The sequence below is a fragment of the Bombus pascuorum genome, chromosome 13 (assembly GCF_905332965.1).
Source record: "Bombus pascuorum chromosome 13, iyBomPasc1.1, whole genome shotgun sequence".
Taxonomy (NCBI): domain Eukaryota; kingdom Metazoa; phylum Arthropoda; class Insecta; order Hymenoptera; family Apidae; genus Bombus; species Bombus pascuorum.
Window position 1 is genome coordinate 2384694 of NC_083500.1, and position 20614 is coordinate 2405307.

A 20614-nucleotide genomic window follows, 5' to 3' on the forward strand; every position below is an offset into this window, starting at 1 on the left:
AAGGAGGAGACTTGATATTTAGATTCTAATTGTTTGTAATTTACATATTTGGAAATGTTTGCAGTTTTAATTTTGAATGAATTTGGACGAGCGAATTCGGATCCTTAAAATTCGAGTTCTTCAAATTCTACCCGATAAGAAATTGTTTTCAATATAATAACCGGCTCGGTTACCGAATTCTACCCTTAATTAAGGGTTAATAGTTTACGTAAGCACATGATGATTAATGGATCCCTTCTTACGGCGTAACGTTTAATAACGAGCAACGTGTACATCATTAAACTAGCAGATTAAATGTAGAAAGTTCAGAAAGCTTTCATCGTCGGGGCAAACCTTTCGCAACGAGTTGCAGGTAAAGCGAACAACATGGAACAAGGAACGATACGGAGTCGCGGAATAATTGCAAAGACGTGCATTAACCGATATACGATATACATCCTCCTGGTAAAAGGGAAACTTTTGCGTACCTGTAATCATCATGATGCCAGAGGGTTAATACACGTTTAAACGTAGAGGCGACGCATAATAGCAAGGTTGCTCTCTAATTTGCGTGAACTTTACGCGCCGCGCGAAGCTACTTTGTTTACTTAATGTCCAACTTTATTCCATCAATTTAGGGCAAGTTTGGAGAAGTCCTGTTAAATTTGCATGTTTCTAGTCGAAGTCAGGAACATCTATCCCGGCTGTAACATCAATCATCATCCCAGCGTCTTTGTACATGTTGTGTAGTAGTTAATAAACTCAAAATATCGAGTGTTGTTTAAAACACGCCTTTATCGCGAGAAACTGATTAAGTTTCTGACAAATTTCCCCGTTGAAATTTTCTTAAAACGAGTTGTTACATCGTTATTGCGTTATCGAAAAATTACAATCAAAGAACTGGGTAGAAAAATTGTACGAGCGCATCTTTCTCAAAGAACTCTTTCAATAAATCAAATTGACCAGCTGCACTTCCTGTAGATTATTCGGACGTAAGAAAAATGAAAAAAAAAAAAAGGAATTTCACTTCAGTCTAATTAATCGAGAGACGTAGCTCGAATTCTAGGATAAAATCGATAAGGTGTTACTTTTATCTCTTGCAGGTTTTTCAGTGGAATATATCAATGGATTACGGACACCAATCCCGAGCGTCTGATGGTCACCATTCGGGAAAGAAAGCCAGTCATTGCAAAGAATAGTGAACGTCTCTCACGATAATATATGTCCCCATATCAGCCCGGAAACCACGATGCATTCTCCAGCCGTCATTCAGAAGTTTTCAATCACTCGACATGCAATCCGAGTCTTTGATCCACCGAATTTTTACACGTTCGTCGTGATAACGAGACGCTTAACTTTTGACTCGTGGAGAATATTGTTGATCCGACCCTCGTATTTCTTCTCTTAATCTCGCTATTTTCTTACCTTGTAATATATAAAATGTCCGGATGAAAGTTGTTCGTTGTATCGCCAAGTAGGTATGTAGCAAAAGTAAATTGTTTCCAACAAAACGATATTTTCTTTAATGAACTTACAGTAATGAAAAATAAGAGCGTATTTCTTTCCACCAAACAAGACGGACGTTTAATACGTTACAGCTTGATGTATCTCTTGTACCTCTAAGACGAAGTAATTACAGTAAATTAAGAAAAAGTAGTCATCTAGCGACAACGGAGCAGATGCATGGAGCTAAAATCGAGCAGCAATCGCGAACCAACGAAACTCGCGAATCGACGGCGATTAAACGAAATGATCGGTCTGTTCGATAGGAATGGGGAAGGGGAGAGCTTTGAATCCGGAAGCCGGCAGGGATCGAACACGATGTTTCTGTTGAATGCAGGGGTTGACGTAGACATAATCGAACGGGTGCGAAGAACGTCATACGCACTTCGTGTTCACGCGGACGACGTGACCGGATTGCTGGCTCGACCGATTTGAAAGAATTGCGAGTCCATCCACGTAACATAAAATATAGTAAATCGGGCAGAGAGTAATGCCTGGCTCGTAAATAACATGACATATGTTCGTAGGAGGCACGGCTGGCATGCACGCGGTAAATCTCCCTCCCAAACGATCGATATAATGGCGGCCGATTGCAACGTTACGCGCGTGCACCGATCGATCGAACCGGACCGGGTTTAGCCGTGTTACTTCAAAAACTTTCACAGACTTGAAAGCTGCCAAGGGCCCGACCTGCACCGATCAACGTCAAGTTTCCAGGACGTTTCGCGGCAAAACACGGCTTCCGCCGTCCTCACCGCCTTCAGATACCGCCATTGTTACCGGTGGTTACTTACGAACAAGAAGAATACCTACGTGCCCCTTATTTAAACTTCTCTCCTCATGTGGAAAACAATATCCAAGCGCGTAATGGCATCTGGATGTCCATATCGTTTTTAGCATGGATTGTTTCTCACGACAGAAATATTAGTGTTAAAACTTTCACAGCGAGAATTGACAAGGAATAGATGCAGACAAGGGGTTGTTGTATTATCCTAAGAATAATAAGAAATTCAGAAATTACGATATGCGTTACTTTACTATCTGTTACTCTATCTTTCTTATTCAGTGAAACCAAAATTAGTTCTGAAGCGTGATAATCTTTTAATGGAACTGGATTATTCGTGGTTTGAGAAGAAAAAGGGAATACTTTTCTGTTAATTGTTAAGCACTGGAAAAATTGTCAACGCAAATAGGCTGGTTAACATATTCTGTTATTATCAGCCAAGCCAATAGATCGACTTATGCAGAAGCTTCTACGCAGCTTCAGTAACGTTGTAAACAACTTTGCCGCAAGTTTCTCACCACACGATGAATCAATTCAACCATTGAGAGATCAAAGCCAAGTTCGCAGAAAGCTAATGTTCGCCGATTAACTCGATCATTGAACACGTCTCGGCAAACAATCCTCTGTCATGGACAATAGTTTGCAACTTTATATGAACAGTTCGATAAACATTTTTACATACCCTTGATTTGATAAAAACGATATTACAAGAAAAATACTACAAATATCTTCGATCTCGTTCATAAAATATCTAATCTTCCAACACTTTATAGTATGTTGCGCGTGCCCCCCCCCACACACACACACATAACAATACAGTTACTGCAATGTTTCCATAAAATGCATTCGAGGGTGGAATTAATCCAGGAAAGACAAGAGAAACGATTACGTAGATCCGGAGAAAACCGCGCGGAGGTAACCGGAAGCACATGGGCAAGCCATGACGCGACGACCATCGCTGAGAGCATGGCGTTCGTATGCAGAAAAATGCAAATTCCCTCGTCGTTCAGGATTATATACTCGCCGGCTAAGTGTCTAAGAGGAAAATAGAGGAGATCAAGCCCACTACGGAAGCGATACAATCGCTTCCACGGTGATTCAGCCGGAGCTTATTTAATTTTACGTCTTGCCTGTAGCCGGCCATCACGCGAGATTCGGCCGAGATGCGGGGCTTTGATTTGACGGGAGATTGATTAAAACTGATTGCTCAATTACTTCCAATGAAATTTGTTTTCGAGTCGCAGATTTTCCACCATCTTGACCTCTTACCATTGCGCGAGTTTATTAAATTCGTTAAGGAGAGAAATTAAAAATTCGCTTACACGGTTACGCCCGGAAGAGTTTTAACGAGCTGAAACATACGACCGCTTCGTTAGGCCGGCGTAAAGAGGAAACTGGCACGCGATAGTTTCGTTTACCTGCAATAATCGAAATGAACTTGCCAATTTTAATGGAATAATTTTAACAAAGTAATATAACGACTCCTTAATTTAGAAAGAAAAAAAAATGATGTATTTCTAGTTCCTGCCGCAAGAAATTATCTAAAAGAAAAAAAAGGAGAAAGAAAATCAAAAACATACGATTGCCATTTTATTCGTGCATTCACATTCAAACCTATAAAAAGAAAACCTATAAAAGGAAGAAATATAAATCTTCAATATCTCGCTATACCATACAAGGAATTTCAATTCTATTCCGTGGTCTCTGTCGACAAATAACCTATGGGACAAATGACCAACGAGTCATTACTATTTATTCTCCTATTTCACACTCCGATCGAAGTAGAAGGAAAAAAAGGAATCGTCTTGCTTTATCGGAAGCAAAGCGTCGCGCCGTGCTTAACGCGAAAATGAAAGAGGCTGATTCGACCTCGGTTTTCAATCTGAAAGTGCTCGACACACGCCCGATTGCTCGGTTTTCCATACAGTGCCGATCGACGATTAATACTCTTCCCTTTTTGATCGCTCCTTTGGTCTATCTAGATGTGTACGCGACCACGGGCACGATTCACACGAACAGAAACAAGCCAAAGTAACTCGATGTTCCGCGTGTATCCAGCCAGTTTCATCAACCGATTTCGCAATTATCGAAGAAATAAGGGGACAATTGCATTTAGCTGCGACAAATCGCCACGCGGAACTCTGGACAGGCAGTACATCGTCGGAAACGAGAGGCACGGGAGGAAACAAACATGCCCGGAAACGTAATATGAAGTTCCAGGCTACGCGGCCCGTTAATCTAACAGCCTGATGATGGCCGAAACCGTTTTACTCATCAAGATTGGCTTGTCGTTAGGGGGTTCCGTTCCCCGAAAATTTACTGACTCTTGATTGCTTTCTCCGACGTATAACCCGCCCTTTTCAAGACCGCCGCGTCATGCCAACTACGATCACCTCCTATCCTTAAATCGACAAATTAAAGTTACTATTTCATAGCATCGGAATAGAATCGACGCCGGATTCACAATTCTATTGAATTTTCATTGATCTTGGTTTTTTCAATATTTCTTTTACTTATAAATGAAATATACATACTTAAATTTGTATACGTAATAAATAATCCTAAAATCGTCTTAGTTCGAAAAGTAGTTAAATTATTCATCCCTTCTGCATCGTATCGAGTCAAGCGATCAAACTCCTTTTCCAAAATTTATAGACTTAAAAACAGGGAATCGTAAATCCATCTGAACATTATTCCGCTTAAGGAAAAATAAGCAGCTGCTAAAATACGGCTATCCACCGGCTGTTTTAATTATTTTATCTAACATTAATATTAAAACTAAGAGGTAACAGCAGCGTTATTTGAATAATTGGATGATCGCAACATAAGTATCGGTAGCAAAGGATGTTTTTAGTTCTAAGTTTCAAGAACGTACGATCATCTTCTAAAAGTGCCCTCGAATCCTGGCCAAGTACCAGATTTTTAACAGTTTTCCCATGTCCGGACTCGACGATCCATCGCTTCTATTAAAAGACTTTCATCGCCAGCCAATAACCATTAAATAACGCCAAAAAAAATCTATAAGATCAGGCTGACCTCCGCTTCATTCTGTCCCATAAAACAGCGGAACCACCGAAACGTGGAACCGTCGACGCGACGGTTCAACGAATGAGCACAGGCGAGGGTATCGGATAATACAGAGACCTGGAAACAGGCGGGGTGAAACGGTGTGGCGGAGGATGGAGAACCGAGCAAGGCAGCCTAAGTGAAACGAATGTCGGTAGTTTCCCGAAGCAGTTTCGGGATGTTGTAACGGTGTCAACTTTGTCCATTAACCATCGATTTCTCTCGGCGCGTTAGCCAACTGGGCTGAAGCGTTTACCCCTTTTCGCTGATAGCAGTAACTTCGCTCCGGCCTGACAACCTTTACAGTTTTACGCTTTCTCACCAACTTTTTTCCTTACACCTGGCTGTCGTGATGCGGTTAATTGCGATCGTTGATGAAATACGTTGTCCAACGAGACTCGAACTTTATTCGCGTACTTCCATCGGGGGCAAATCGGATTTTGTCGTATAAGTTCAGCGAAACGAAGCAATTTCAACGCGAATTTTATAGATCATTTAATAGAAATTTTATCGTAAAAACTTTTAACTCGTGGACGAGTTCGTTTTCCACCAATTGATCTTTACCTCCAATGGACATATAACGTGTACGTACCTCGACGGTATTTAAAATTCAACTGTCGCCTATTACAATTTCACGCGCAATTTCCAGGATAGAGGCAAACACTAAAAACCAACGTTCTTCTGTTCCCCGTATAATCTGCCAAAATTCCCAAGCTTTTTGTCGCGACGACGAAGGGAGGGTCGCGTTACTAGTCACCTTTTGCGTGCACTCCCATGTCTCAGGAGATGAATATAAATAAGGGTATTAAAGCAATAATAATACTCGGCTTACATTAAGTCAAGTTACGTTCATGGGGACTTACCGTCGCACTTGAAATTAGGTTTCACGCGTAGAGCTGTCGCTCTTTCCCCTTGACTACGAACGAATGATGGGTGTTCACCGAATGCCGACGAACAAACACCATGAATATTTTAACCGGTGAATTAACGCCAAGGTAACACACATCTTGTTTTATGAAGCAGCCTGACAATAAGACCATAACACGGATTTAGCAAGTTAATCCGTTCGGTCGGAACGCGCGTGGCCTTGTTCCACCCCACTTTTAATTAAGAGCGCAATCATTCCATCGTAATCCAATACTCGATCCCCCTTCCTACCTGTTCATCGCAATTCCCGTCCCCCTCCCGACTTACCCGCACTAAAGTTAAATTCGCCATAAAAAAGTTTCCACTTGTTCTTCTTTCATTACTCGTCGACGTTAACTTTCGCACCAAACTTTTGTCACTTGAAAATGAATTTTTACACCGATGGCGATTGCTATATTAACAAGCCGGCGCGGCGACTGATCGTTACAACTCAGTTAAATTAATATTTTGCTTTATTTTCTTTTTCTTTTTCTTTAAGCGACGAGTTAAAAATATTTTGTACGATCGCAAATATATAAATGATTGTAAATATTAATTCTTTCGTTGATAACGTCGATTTTACGCCCACTTTACGTCTACTTTAGGTGTCGTTGTAGAGGAAATCTGTGCAACACGAATCGCTACAATTGGTAAATACGTTACAGCGCTAAATACATATCAACCACGACGCTATGTATCAAATGCAAATAATAAATCGCAGTTACGAGCAGATATAAACGAAATATTCTATGATACGATATTAATGCGTTACGATGTGCGAGATATCACGAGCGTGACCAATTTTCGTAAACTGTTCCCTTTGATGCAGTAATAAAGCGTTTACTATCGCACACGGATGCGTATCTCGAATCATAAAGTCCGTTTTATAACCCTAAACTCTTCTGTCGTTTCCCTGATCATCGTTCACGAATCAGTGGGCGCTCAGCTCCCTTGCTTTGTGCTCGGCCGCTTTTACGTTTGAATTTTAAGCAGTGCTTTTTCCTCTCGGCGCTCAACTTTTCCGCTCGTTGATCACGCTCAAGTGGCTAGCGTAAAATCACCGCGTTATTTTCGTACTTTCAATTTCCTCGCTTCTTTGATAATCCTTGAAATTAACCTAAATCTTTATTTGGTGCGTTTCGCAGCTTTACGTAACTTTCTGACACACCTTCGTAGCTATAACTTCTACTAATAACGTAATTAATAAAAACAAAAAGTATATATCATCATCGTGGACAAATGTCGTAAGACATCGGAAAATTTTAATAAAGTTCAGTATCGAAGAAGAAAAATTTCCCGCGTGTACTATTCCAAGAATCGATAATAATGTATTAACTGTAATGATAAGCAAACATACGATTCCTTGTTTACGTTTACCAGGCTCAGAGAACTATGTAATGCAGCATCGCGAGCTAAAAACGTACCGACTCCGTACATCGTTTCAGACATTTATTACGGATCATAAAGTACAAAGGAAGATAGCACACGCGCCCAAAATTCAATTTAACATCGAATCGATAGGAATTTGTTATCTCAACCTTCCTTTTTTTGTTTTTCGAAAAATTTCTTCCATCTATATAAAACACTTTAACCACGATGATGATTATTCACCGATATAGATATGGAAATAGATCGCAAATACGATTTGAGGACAGCAAACTCACCAGTGAATCACCAAACTCGGACATGCACAGCTGAGGTGCTCGTACAGCCTCAATCGACGTCTTAAAGAGAATCCTTGATATCGTCAACAGAATCGATTCTGTAATCAGAGAACCATAGAATTAACTCCACACGAAATTCACCAACATCGTTTAATTTTAAGTTACAACTGTATATAATGAATATAAAAGTCTTTCGTTTTGTCATTGAAAATACTTAACATCCTTCGCTACGTTGTAGCGATATAAATTTTTAATTGAACAGCTTTTCGGGCAAGAGTGTATTAACCGATTAACCGATTAGTCGACTAACCGGCGTTGTTAATTCACTATGAAGCCAAAAATTCGGTGTAACTCGATAACAAGAAAATAAGCGGCAAAGATGGTTGATGGGGTACAAAAATAGCGATGGTACGTTAAAAATGGTGAATCAAAATTCGCGTTTCACCCGGTTGAAGTATAGTTACAAGACGAGTACGCCCTATTAGCTCCATAGCTTTGCCGCGATGCGCTGGAAGCTGCTTAAACTTAATAGCACAGAGTAAGCTTAATGTAAGGGGTATTTTTATATATTTCGCGGTGATATTTTATAGAGAGACTTCATGGTGAAAACAGATATCAAGCCAATTCAAAAGTCGATTGACCAAAGGGCATAACCAGCAACCCCCTCGAAAATGTTGCGAATTATTAGATTGAGTACAATGCTTTACATAAAAATGATAATTATAAAATATAAATAATTACTTAGTAAGTTATTTAATATATTATTGAATAAATAATTGATAAATAATTATGATTATAATTATAAAAATATTTTATACAAAAATATTGGTAAAAATACGAAAATACCAATATGTTACAGAGATTAAGGTCTTCTACTTTCAAACCATAATTTTAGAATTTCCTAACATCATAGATCAGTATTGACAGAGGTAAGAATGATGGAAATACCCTTTTCCATCTAATTACTGACTAATTATCATAATTATCGTGGATAACCCACAGTTTATTCACAACTTTTCTTATTTTCAGATGTCGCATCTGTTTGTCGCACCTTAGCATATTTTTAAACCGTCACTAGTAATACCGTCTATGATTTATTCAAAGAAATTCTTACGATTATGGGCTCGTATAATAGTCATGATTAACCTCGTTAATAACTCCTTATATAGATTCTTGGAGGATATCCTCCAAATTATGAAATCATTTTATTATCGAATTGTCAAATCATACCAAATTATCTTCAAATTACCTCAGATCACATTTCAACCTTCGTAACATATTCGGTACTTCTACTTTAGTTTCTGATTAACTTTATAATCTCGTTATATTCTTTCCACCAACTATACCTAATAAAAGTATTATATTGCCGGACGATAGTATGTAATATTAATACTGGAACGATGAAATTTTTTCTACACTTTGACCGTTAAACGATTCAATTGAACTGATGTAATTTCTGACGCACGCCTCCTCGTCATTTATAGAGAATGGGAATACTTTGCGCACCAGTAAATCTACGGCGTATTTCTATTTTCGTATCACGCGAGAGTTATTAAGGTCTGTACACCGCGTTGCATTTAGCCGACACCCCATAAAACTGCAAACACGTTGTCAACATTGGTTTTATCGTGTGCTCATCGTGACGTAGCCGATTCGCCCGGATACATACGGTTGCCGGTTATAAACTTCGCCGTTGTTGCGTTTGAAACATTTCCAACCGGTTTATTCGATTGACTTTTGTCATTGCGACGCGAAAATCGCTAAATAGTAATAGCATAGCTTGATTTTAGGTATCGCGAGTTAATCGAAAAAATAAAATGATATATAATGTACTAAAGAAGAAAGAGGAAGGATAGCATTTTAAAATTAATTTCAATTTCCTTTTGATATTTTTCAAGTCGGGCGATATCGAAACGAATGATCATTGAAGTTCATTTACTCGAGCGTAAGAATATTTTACAAAGCGCAAGTAGCTTCGCGATATTACCTACACGAACAAAAGCGTTTATGATGGTCTCGAAAGTACTGACACCTAAGGCGAGAAGTTGCGCCAAGTTATATGCGCACTTACGATTAAATGAAACGACTCGTAAAGGGATACGTACAAATCCTATCTAGTAAAATCCAGGTTAGAGAATTTATTCGTTCGAAAACTAGCCCTCCTGTTTTACCATCTTCGTATTATTAGACAAAATTACGTGCCTAAATCCGCGTGGGTGTGCCAGAAAATAGAGCAAAATAGCCGACGTCGCGTTCAATAGGTCGTTACAAGACACGGCGTGTGTTCCTCCGACTCGAGTTACCGTCCGTTAATTATATTTCAAAGACAAGCATTATTTCGATGCAGCGGAGGCTAAATCCCTATTAACGGATTCCTCGCGAGCAACTATAAATTCCTGTCTGTCAGAAATCGCGCGTTTCACCCATCATTTACGTGCTCAACGACGTACGCAGAGACACGTTAGAAGTTGGGGAACGTTCAACAGTCGCCCGCATTGTCTCCATCAATCGTCTAATACTCCAACTCGATTAATTCTCATTAAATTCTCCGACTTACCCCCTGCCCACCCTCTGCAGAGCTCCTCCTTTTCCCAAGCAAATCAGATTAATTCCGACCGCGACGTGTTCTCCGGCAACTATTGTACTTCCGGCTACTCGTTAGCCCACATTCAGAACGGTCTAAGGGTACAATTAAACGTTGAAGTACAATTTTAACATCACCCCTGTTAACCGCGTTTCTGCTACGGTGGCCCGTCCAAATTGCCCCTCTCCTTTGGATAGTATCGGAAAATTGAGTTAAAACAGCGCCTCGCATCCTTAACACCGTGTTCCGAATACATGGAAAGGCTAAAGAGTGAGAGAGAGAGGGGAAGCATTTTCACCGCGGTCGGGAGGCCAATGGCCGCCCGCCGACGTTGGTGTGGCCGCCGCCGCCGCCTGCACCGCAGCCAAGAAATTTCCATAGATCCTTAACGCGTCGGTGGAGCGTACGCAAAGCGGCAGACTTTGCGGCAACGCCGCGTCGTGCATCAGCCACAGGTGCCCTCTCACCGACGCGATGTCTCACCGACGCGAGGCGTTTATGGCTGTTGTAAAAGCGTCATCTCCCCTGCACGGTTCGGTAACGTATCGGCGTCCTTCGGTGTACGTGCACCCCTTTGTAACGTTCTGCTGTCACCGGTTCACACCTATCTCCCCTCTACTTCAGACCACCCTTCGATGGATGAAACGACGGCTATCGCAACATGAGCATTCCGCGTTTCATGTGAGACACGAGACGAGGGAAGAGAGATTATACGACACGACGATGATATCCGAATTTTAGCGTTCAAAGAGCTTGGACTCTTGATATTTCCGCGTCTATGTCTATTGTTTTAAGATCGGGATGAGAGAAGAGGAAATTTTAATAGATTTCTTTCTCTCTCCCTCTCTCTCTCTCTCTCTCTCTCTCTCTCTCTCTCTCTCTCTCGGAAGCTTTGAACGCTTTCTCTCTTAGTAGATCTATAAAATTTCTACGAAGCAATTTGACCGCTTTCTTAATTTTGGTGTTAACCCTTACGCCGCCGCGTTGGATTACGATCGCGATTTCACTTTAAATTTTAACGACCACGTGTCGCTGAAATTTATTCTCCTCCCTTACGAGGATCGATATAGTAGTATTAAAATGTTCCTTGGCCTCTATACCTAAAAAGGGGCTAATATTGCCGCACAAAAAGGAAAGAGTCGCATACAGCTCTGTAGATTTTTTGCAGTCCTTTTTCCCCCGTATCGACAATGTGTATAAAGGACTACGCTTTCAGACAATATGGCGAAACACAGTTACATAGATCGTTATCCAGCGTGGTTTTCGCCAGCTCTTCGCGTATCATAGTCGCCTGTACCTTCGTGGCGTAGATATTAAAATCAATACGGTATGCATTTGACTGGTACACCGTAGCCACCGCTATTACCGCACGCGGGAGCCACCAGGTCGTACATACAGTTAGCTGTTACTAGCTACCTCTCTATTTCGCTTCTCGCTCTCTCCCCTTCCTTTCATTCTCTCTCTCTAGCCTCTCCTTACCGATACACACGGGAATTGTAGCTGCAACTGCAGTGCCTTGCATCGGACAAGCAACCGCTACGGTATGCCCGAGCCTGCCAAACAGCTGAGTGAATGGATAGCTCGACTATAGGGTGTGAAACTGTTACGAAGCTAGGCTGGAGAGCGATAGAAAGGGATGGAAAGGGGATGGTTTGTTGTTTGGTGGGTAAAGGCGAAAAGGAGTTGGACCAAGTCGCTGGATAATTTCATATCAGTTAATCAGACGCGGCTACAGCCTCCGGATGATGTATGCGATGCGGAGGAGAAGTGAAGAACCGGAGAAGCTGAGGGGTTTGCGCGAGGCTACCAAAGGAGTTGCAAGAGAGTGAAAAGGAAAGAGAGAGAAAGAGCAGAAAAAGAGAGAGCACGAAGGAGAAGAAGAGCACACGAGCATATAAGCCACGACATCAAATACTGTCCAAGACGCGCCGATGTCACGTAACAGCTGCTGCTAATAGCCTGTTTAACCGGCAGCCCGAAACCTCTCGTTCTCACGCCTAGACTAATTATAGTGTAGGTTCTTAAATTCGCGCGTGTTGCGAGCCGACATTCTGCACGCGGATACAAATAGTGCTGGCATTCTTTTAAACCGGCTGTGAGTTCGCGGGAAGGAATAAAGGTACGAAAATTATAGAAGAAATTGGAATGTAAGGAAATACGTAAAAATAACTAAAATATTCAAATTGAAATAGTCGTTATAATATCCAGTAGTTTCATTGTTTTACTTGTGTCAGCAACGCTTGCAATGCGTCAGTACTATCAACCAGCGATGAACTACAAAACTGAAAGCATTATTTTTCGTTCGACTTCTGTATTTTTGAAATATTTCATGAAAAAAGCTTTTATGGAAGAGAATAATCGTTCAATTGTTGTTTGATATGCTATCGATACCAAAAAAAAAAAAAAACGAGGGTTAACACACAATCAAGATTATGGGCTTTCATCGATCGTCTTGCAATTTACAGGAAACACGTTTTTCGTTTATCGGAACGATTTATCGAATTAACCGTGAATAATTGTTACAACATGCCGGCTGTTTGCCCACCGCGGACACCGACTAAAATCTGCGATACACATCCACCAATGTCAAATATTTTTCCACCAAATACTCTTCAAATATTTAAGTTACAATGTGAGTGCGCTCGAAAGACTTCAAATTCCCAGTGGCTACGGATCCCGAATAACAGTATGCAAAACAGGCGACGTGGCAATTTTCGAAAGCGAATTCCACGCAAGGATATTAACTCCCAATGTGTATCTTTGAGTCGTCTCGGAAAAGATCCGGTTATTTTTAATTTTCGACTACTTCGGTTCCATCTATATACTATACCTCGCGCGATGAGAATCATCGACAAAATAAACATTCGCGTATATCAAATGTTCAATTACTAATAACTGTGTAGAAAATTGCAGAGTTAAGGATAACAAGCTATAATTAAACAAGCCAAACTATCGTGGCCATTCGTGACTCTGCGATGCTGATTACGGGTTAATACAGCGATTAAGGCATCTAATAAACACCAGCATCAAAGTATCCCTATAACTTTGCAATTTCTCTGGAATTGAGTTTACGTGTACACCAACTGCGAACCAGTTAGGATTTTCCGTCTGCGCGCTTAATCACCGGCTGTATCAAATGCCGTGCAGTGTAACAAGCGGTATGGCGGATAGAATACCGTTGCGGAGGGAGTTACATTTGATATTAATTAATTAGCTACTGTCACTTCCCAGCAGCGTGTTCGTCATCCACCAAGGTTGCGGCGTGTATGTCAGTAGCTGGGGGTAGTTGCGCTCGAATCACCGTAATACCTTGTGCGCCCGACATCCACCGAAAATTAGACGTTTAATTGTCCCGGACTACGAACGCAATCGACTTAACAATTTATGCGAGACCCTATAGTAAATCCGACCGCGTGTCAAATGGGACAAAGCACAATTTCGTTTATATTTCCACTCCTCGATTATTAATCGCTCCCGAAAGATAATTAAGTGCTCTTTCTCTACAGTGTATGTACTTGCAACCATCTTATCTGATTCCTAATTAAATAATCCTATTAGTGACTTGTGTCACGTCTCTTGAAACGTGCCTATAAGACACCGTCTAGAGGGCTACAGGTTAAGCTTCCCTATTTAGACGTACATTAGCGATCGTGGGACCACAAACCTAGTTAAGGCCCCCGACGACGTCTTACAGGAAAAGATCCAATAATAGTCTATCTTACCCTGTAGATAGACGTCGTGATATTGCAGCGCGAGTCTATTTTTCCTTGTCCAATGTCCGAAAACAAGATTTTTGAGCGAATCCATGAAATTGTAGTCTGGCATCGAGTCCAGCGTGGAATTCCGAAAAATTGAAGTCGCTGTGCGCGGTAAATTCTTTATTAGAAAAAGTTGCGAGCGCAGCCAGTCGTTCGCCTTTCCCGCTGGAGAACGCAGGGAAACGTGCTTAGTGGAAAGTTAGAAAAATTTCACGTCATACGTAGCGTTCTCCGGGTAACTCGGCAAATTGTTATGGGGGCAACTGTTTTAAGTTCCGGTTCCGTCAGAAAAGTACATTGCGCCTGAGTACACGCGTCGAGGGTCTCTGTTATCGGCCGAGTATCGAGGAAGAACGGGAGGAATGGAAGTTAAAATTTTATGAAGCACACAGCTCGCAACGACGCACGATATGCCACCGAACCGAATTGCAATTGGAGATGTTCTTGCCCCATGGGGTGTAATCAGCCAGTGCAACGAAAACATTCCCGTTTGGAGTGAACATTCAGCATTCAGATACACGCGCGTTTCCGCATTTCGAAATTGATCTTTCGTGCAGATGGAAGCTTTTGGCCTTATAATTTAAGAAATTGCGAGATTTAATTAAGAAGCGTAGTAGAATAGCCGGGAACAAATTTTATCTCGGAATTAATCCTACCTCCGGCCTTCCGGTGTAAAAAGAAACCCGTGGAGACAAAAGGGTTTTCCTTTCTCGTCTGTACACACTGCAAGATATCATGAGAAAATATGAAACTTTGTCGTATCAACTTCCTAAGCAAAAGAAAATACCGGATACTGCTGCTTTTCAGAAAAATTATATTAAAGAGAACAGATTTTTATTTAACATTTCCAAACGAGTATTTAGTTATCTGTTTCTGCTTACTTTGTTGCGTATACGAACCCCTAGGCAAGGAAACAAAATCATCGTTCTTATAATGCATTACAAGTTTCTTGGCGAACAGTTTCTGTTTCAATCCAACTTTTACAGGTTGGGTGTTTCCGATAATTCATCGATATTTCACCATAAACAAGCGCGAAGAGTGCTTGCTTCTAGCCACGATCAATTATCGTTTGTATGTACAAAACATAATTACAATAATTATAACCTCGTTTAATCTAAAAATTTGGATTGGATTAACGACTGGATTAACGATTGGATTAAATGATTGTCTCGCAAATATGTTCATGTGTCTCTATGTTGCTTATTCGCGTCACGTTGTGATTCGACGTGGGATGAATAGCAGACATTCTTGGAATAATAATCTAAATATCGTTGAATCGCTAAGGAAGAAACTATTCGAAACGCATTAGCTCGACGAAAAGACGAATCCCCGGCCGCGATAAAAAAGATCTTTGTTATCACGACCGAAAGAAATTAGACGTCGTTCAAAGCACGTCCAAACTACGTTCCACCCCAATCGCCATCTTCGCCGGAACTGATCCCTCGGTAACTAAGTTTGTACACGGCACGAATACAAAATGCCGGCACGCAATCAGCCCGATTTGAATATCGTAGTTATAATGCGAGCCTGTGTAGATGTATAACAGGAAGATGTATCGCACGCTTATTTCTTTTAATGTTAATGGTGACGGGAGAATTTATTACTGTGCGACGACTGGGAAATTTCGAAGCGGCTGGATCATCATAAAACGTTAATGAGAGGCCGCGTATTGTACCCATCCATTGATATGGTAACCGCGAAAATTCTGCTTGCCCAGTAAATACCGAGTCGCTGAAATACAGGATGACACTGCATATAGTGGGCGAACGTTGCAAATTTTGTGGCCGTTTCGTAAATGCACGGAAATTGATTCGAATGTTTATTTAATTGCACACCATCAACGACGACGAATCAACGACCTCTCTTTTCTATTAGCGACTATCAATTAATCGATACTCTTCTCGTAACATCCAACACACTTGATGAAACGATGTAACGTTATGGACAACACTCTAGTTAAGACGATCAGCGAGTAGTTGCGAGTAATTTTAAAATCTTACTGAAACTTTCGGATGGAACTAAAAAGATCAGCTACGAGGAAAGAATCACCTTCGTGAGTCATAAAAGAGGAAAAGAAGACGCGACAGATCTCTGGCGATCTATCGTCGAGTTAGGGCTCGAGCAAAATCCCGCGGTTAACTTGCAGACAAACAGTTCCTACGAAACGCGGCGAGGACAGAAGCGATTACCTAAACTACTTTCGGATAATCTGGCAACGGACCGCGTTAATTGCTCGCTCGGTTTCCCCCTGGAAAACCATTTAAAATCCCTGTCATACCGTATCAATCCGTCAAGGGATCGAGTCGTTAATTAAAACTAACAAGGGAAAAAAACAACGGGAAATTAGCGAAAACAAAAAGGAAACTATGAAATGGCAGAGAGTGGGATAGGGTTAGGTGGAAGAAAGAACGAATCGCAATTGTCGAAAACTCGAAATACGTAATCCGGACTAACAATGCATAATACTTCAAACACTATCAAGCTGACGCTCTTTTGCTCGCGATTCGAAAACTCGCATGGGGCAGAGACCGGTCAAGCTGCCACGAAAAACACGGATCTTAATAAGCCGCGCCATTCAAACGTCCAGTTCAAACGGCCTACCGGGGATTACCGGACGGGGCCGAGAGTGAAATTCTACAGATATTTCCTCTCTCCCGCCGGAACGACGGCAGGTAAGCGTACTTTCTGCTTGTTTAGCTCTCCATGTTGGATTAATCCGTCTGTCGATGAAGAGCAAGGGAGAAAGGAACGGACAAAAAAATGATAGAAAGGGAAAAGCAGGGGGGAGAGGAGGGAGGTTGGTGAGGATCGTGCGCGAACGAGTCGCGAATATATCCTGAAGGGGCCACTGGCTCTCCCAACTGACGAAGGCGCGGCAGGATTTGTGGCCTTGATTTATGCCAAAACTGGCGCCGTTTATTATCGGTACTGCTGGATGTGTGCATGCGTGAAATTGGAAACGCAGACAAGCGTCCATGCAAATTTAACCCGTCCGTCTGCCTCCGCACGCTATTCACCGCGCCCATCCGACAAAGAAGGAACTTTACTGTCTAGCCCGTTCGCGCCCTTCTCTCCAACCCTCGCGCCCGAAACCAACCTGCGGCACCCCATCAACCGACTACCGTGTTCCTTCCTCTAGCTAACCCTTTCTACTATCTAGACCGGAGAAATTTCAGGAACCGATCCAAGGAAGGGTCGTACCTCTTCAATCGTCGTTTTCTCGTTCAACTTTTTAATCGTCTTGGGGAGAGAAAACTCGCCTCGTTAAACGACCGAAGAGCCACGAGTCGGAGGTCTGAGGTGAGCAAAAATATTTGGTAAGTGAGCTAAGAGTCGACGAAATGTAGGATGCGCGGGCAACTTTTTCGCAGAGCTTGTTTTAACGCGATAGTTATTTGCTTCGGGACGTTTCAGTTTATAAGGCACGGTGTATGGCGATCGGCGAAATGTCGGTGAAACGTTGAAAATGAATTTTTACAGAAAGTTCATAGACCATGTGGGACGTTCCAATAAAAAAAAATTCCTACAAAGAGATTCACTGGTACGAAAGAACGCAGCGTGAAATCATCATTCGGAAAACTTCAAAAGTCCAGGGGAATTGGATTGGCCGTAAAGAATGGGGAGGAAGCCACAAGCCAATTAGCCCGACACAATCGGACAACAAACCGAGGCTCGTGCGGCACTCGTTCGATACTCAAAAACCAACGGACTCCAAACTCTTTGGCTATCGACTTTCCGGGTGCCTGGAGTCAGCAGCGCGTCAGGTAGCACGATTGAATTGAATCGCGTCGGTTTAATGCCGCAAGCATCCTTCTGAAAGCGTGTACGGTGTACACCCTCTTAATGCTTACACTCTGCTCGCTTGTCCGTGTGTACAGGTTTGGTGGACGAGCGACGAACGAAGGACGAGGACCAGGTCTCCTCGACAATGCCGCGGAATTTATCAATGTCTTGGTAATTGATGGTGGCCATCAGAGAACTGAGTCGTACTAACGTCATCCAACAGCGAGGAAAAGTAATGTCACGCCGGAAGAACAACCGGGCTAGCCGGGGCGCATTTACATAGCCGGCTGGGTGACTGTTTCCAACCGTTATACCGTGTCTCGAGTATTCGAAGACGTCTCTCCTCGAGCGGAAAGGGAATGTCGGGTTGCGTGGTACGATCGAGGCAAGGACGAGGTGTTTGCGTATTGCATATTACAACGGTGGATCCCAACTCCTATTCTCGTGGCCGTCTACAAGCCGTTACTTGCTACTTTTATTTCCACGATAGAGGCTCGGTCTCGTTGCACGGTATCCGTTCTTTCCACCAGATTTCCGTCTTATTGTGCCGCTTCGCAGTATGCTGATAAGGGAACGCCTCAGGGCGCAGAAAGGAAGTGTCGGTGCAGCTTGTAATCTCGAGAATTTTATCGTCCACGTATAGAAACACTTTTACGTGTTCCGAGTAAGATACTGGTTGCTCGCATTTCTCTACCAACGCGCGAGTTATCTCGCGGAAACGCGAATACTTGGTCCTGCCGCTCGTTCGCCGCTTAATTATCGATTCTCGTAACTCGAGAGACAGACACGGATAGAATTGAAAATTCTAGAGTTCAGATTCACAGGTTTCCTTGGAAAGTAGTAGTATGATTGCGATGCTCGGATGGAAATAGAGTTAATCGCGTTGAAAGGTTATTTAATTTCCGAAGAAATCTGACGATAAATGCGGATATATTTAATTTACGATAACTATATTTTTTTAGCTATACTCTTAATGCATACTCGTTTAACTCTTACTTATTGTCAAAACGGCTTGATTATTACGAATAAATAGAAACCGCAAGTTACTCCGCGTATATTAAAATAGGTGACTCCGGGTCACACTACTCGAGGTTGTTAATTAATCTACCCTCCAGGGAAGGTAATAAGATTTCAAATAGCTAATCCAAGTCCTTTCAGAATTATCTTCCATGAATCTGGATAATTAGACTTGCTTTAACAAGCATGGGTTATTCAAATATCGAGTCTGTGGACGAAAAATTAAAAAAATTTATTCGAACGTGCAACTATTCCTGAACACGACTGTTATACATTTTCTATTCAAAAGCATATTGCTCTGCGTATGTTCTTTTTTCGGCAGCTAGCAAATATGTATACACACGAAAGTGACGCTGCGAACCATTTGGTGCATTCTTATAAATCTTTTAAAGCTGAAAGCTCAGAAACATGAGCTCGCCAGTCAGTCGATCGTTCTGTACGTAAAGTCATAAATCATAAGCGACCGTATTGCTTCGTTGCTCTATTGTACCTCAGTTCAGGCGAAATATTTGAATATTTCATTGACCGTCGGGGATAAATAAAATAGCAGCGAAATTCTCCGCTTCGAAATCATCGCTGCGGTACGATTTTCTCGCGCCGTTACGATCGTAATAAAGATAACAGTTTGTACACGCGATGAAACTTCGCATCGAAACGAGTTGGTTTATATCTGCAGCGAGATTGTGAAGTTAGCAAAAATAGCGATATTTCTCCTAGAACAATAAAAAGTACCTCGAATCTCTTTTGCCCAGCTATGTTTTCCAATACGTTGCATTGAACGTTCGATCATGTTTAATTTTTATCGGAAACCGGTGGTACGAAATATTTTCCACCTCGTGTTTTCCTAAGGTGAAAATATTGTACCGACTCAAATAAAACAATTAAATAAAAAACTGTAAATAAATGGAAATTAAAGTGTTAAAAATACAAAAGCAGCGTGATATGCGCTCACTGTGTAATATTGTATTACAAACATTTTTAGCAGTTTTAATTAATTTCGCTATTTCGTTATAAATTCCAATTACAATTTTTCATAAATCTCACTACGCGTCAATTCGACGGATTTGAATTTTTAACTTATATTTTTTTTGTTTTTTGTTTTTTTTTACCAAAAACTGATAAATTAATCCATCGATTTATTTATATTGGATCTCGGTAGACGTAGAAAGCGACGACGGGGGTCCGCGCAGCTTGCTTGTTTGACTTCCATATATCATTGTTTTCGTATTTACTCACGTTCTTTATACTCAGTACGAACTGCCAATATTTATGTAATATTTACTCGTGATAACGAAATATGACGGTGGGACTTTAATGCTTTTGAGAATGCTCTAAAACATATCAACAGTTTCGTCGATTCGATTCCGGACATCTGGCTCACACTGAACTTCCCTTCGAAATAATCCTGAATTATTCGCGAAATGCTTCGTCGTTCCTTAATTTAACCCGTAGGAATTCGAAAGCTTCGCTGCAGGAATATTTGCAATTGCAGATCGATTTAATCGTGTCGATATAATTTATCAACGTAGCCTTGAGATTTTGATTTTCAGATTCAGGCTAATACAAATAT

General features: G+C 41.5%; 1 protein-coding gene across 3 annotated transcripts in view; it reads right to left on the reverse strand.

Annotated features, from left to right (window-relative positions):
• The window catches only part of LOC132913452 (uncharacterized), a 248495-nt gene that overhangs the window by 183707 nt on the left and 44174 nt on the right, over window positions 1-20614 (reverse strand). For all 3 annotated transcript variants that reach the window (XM_060971827.1, XM_060971826.1, XM_060971825.1), the window contains one exon: window positions 7903-8000. The gene's annotated coding sequence lies outside the window, so the exon portion shown is untranslated. The remainder of the gene's footprint in view (window positions 1-7902; window positions 8001-20614) is intronic.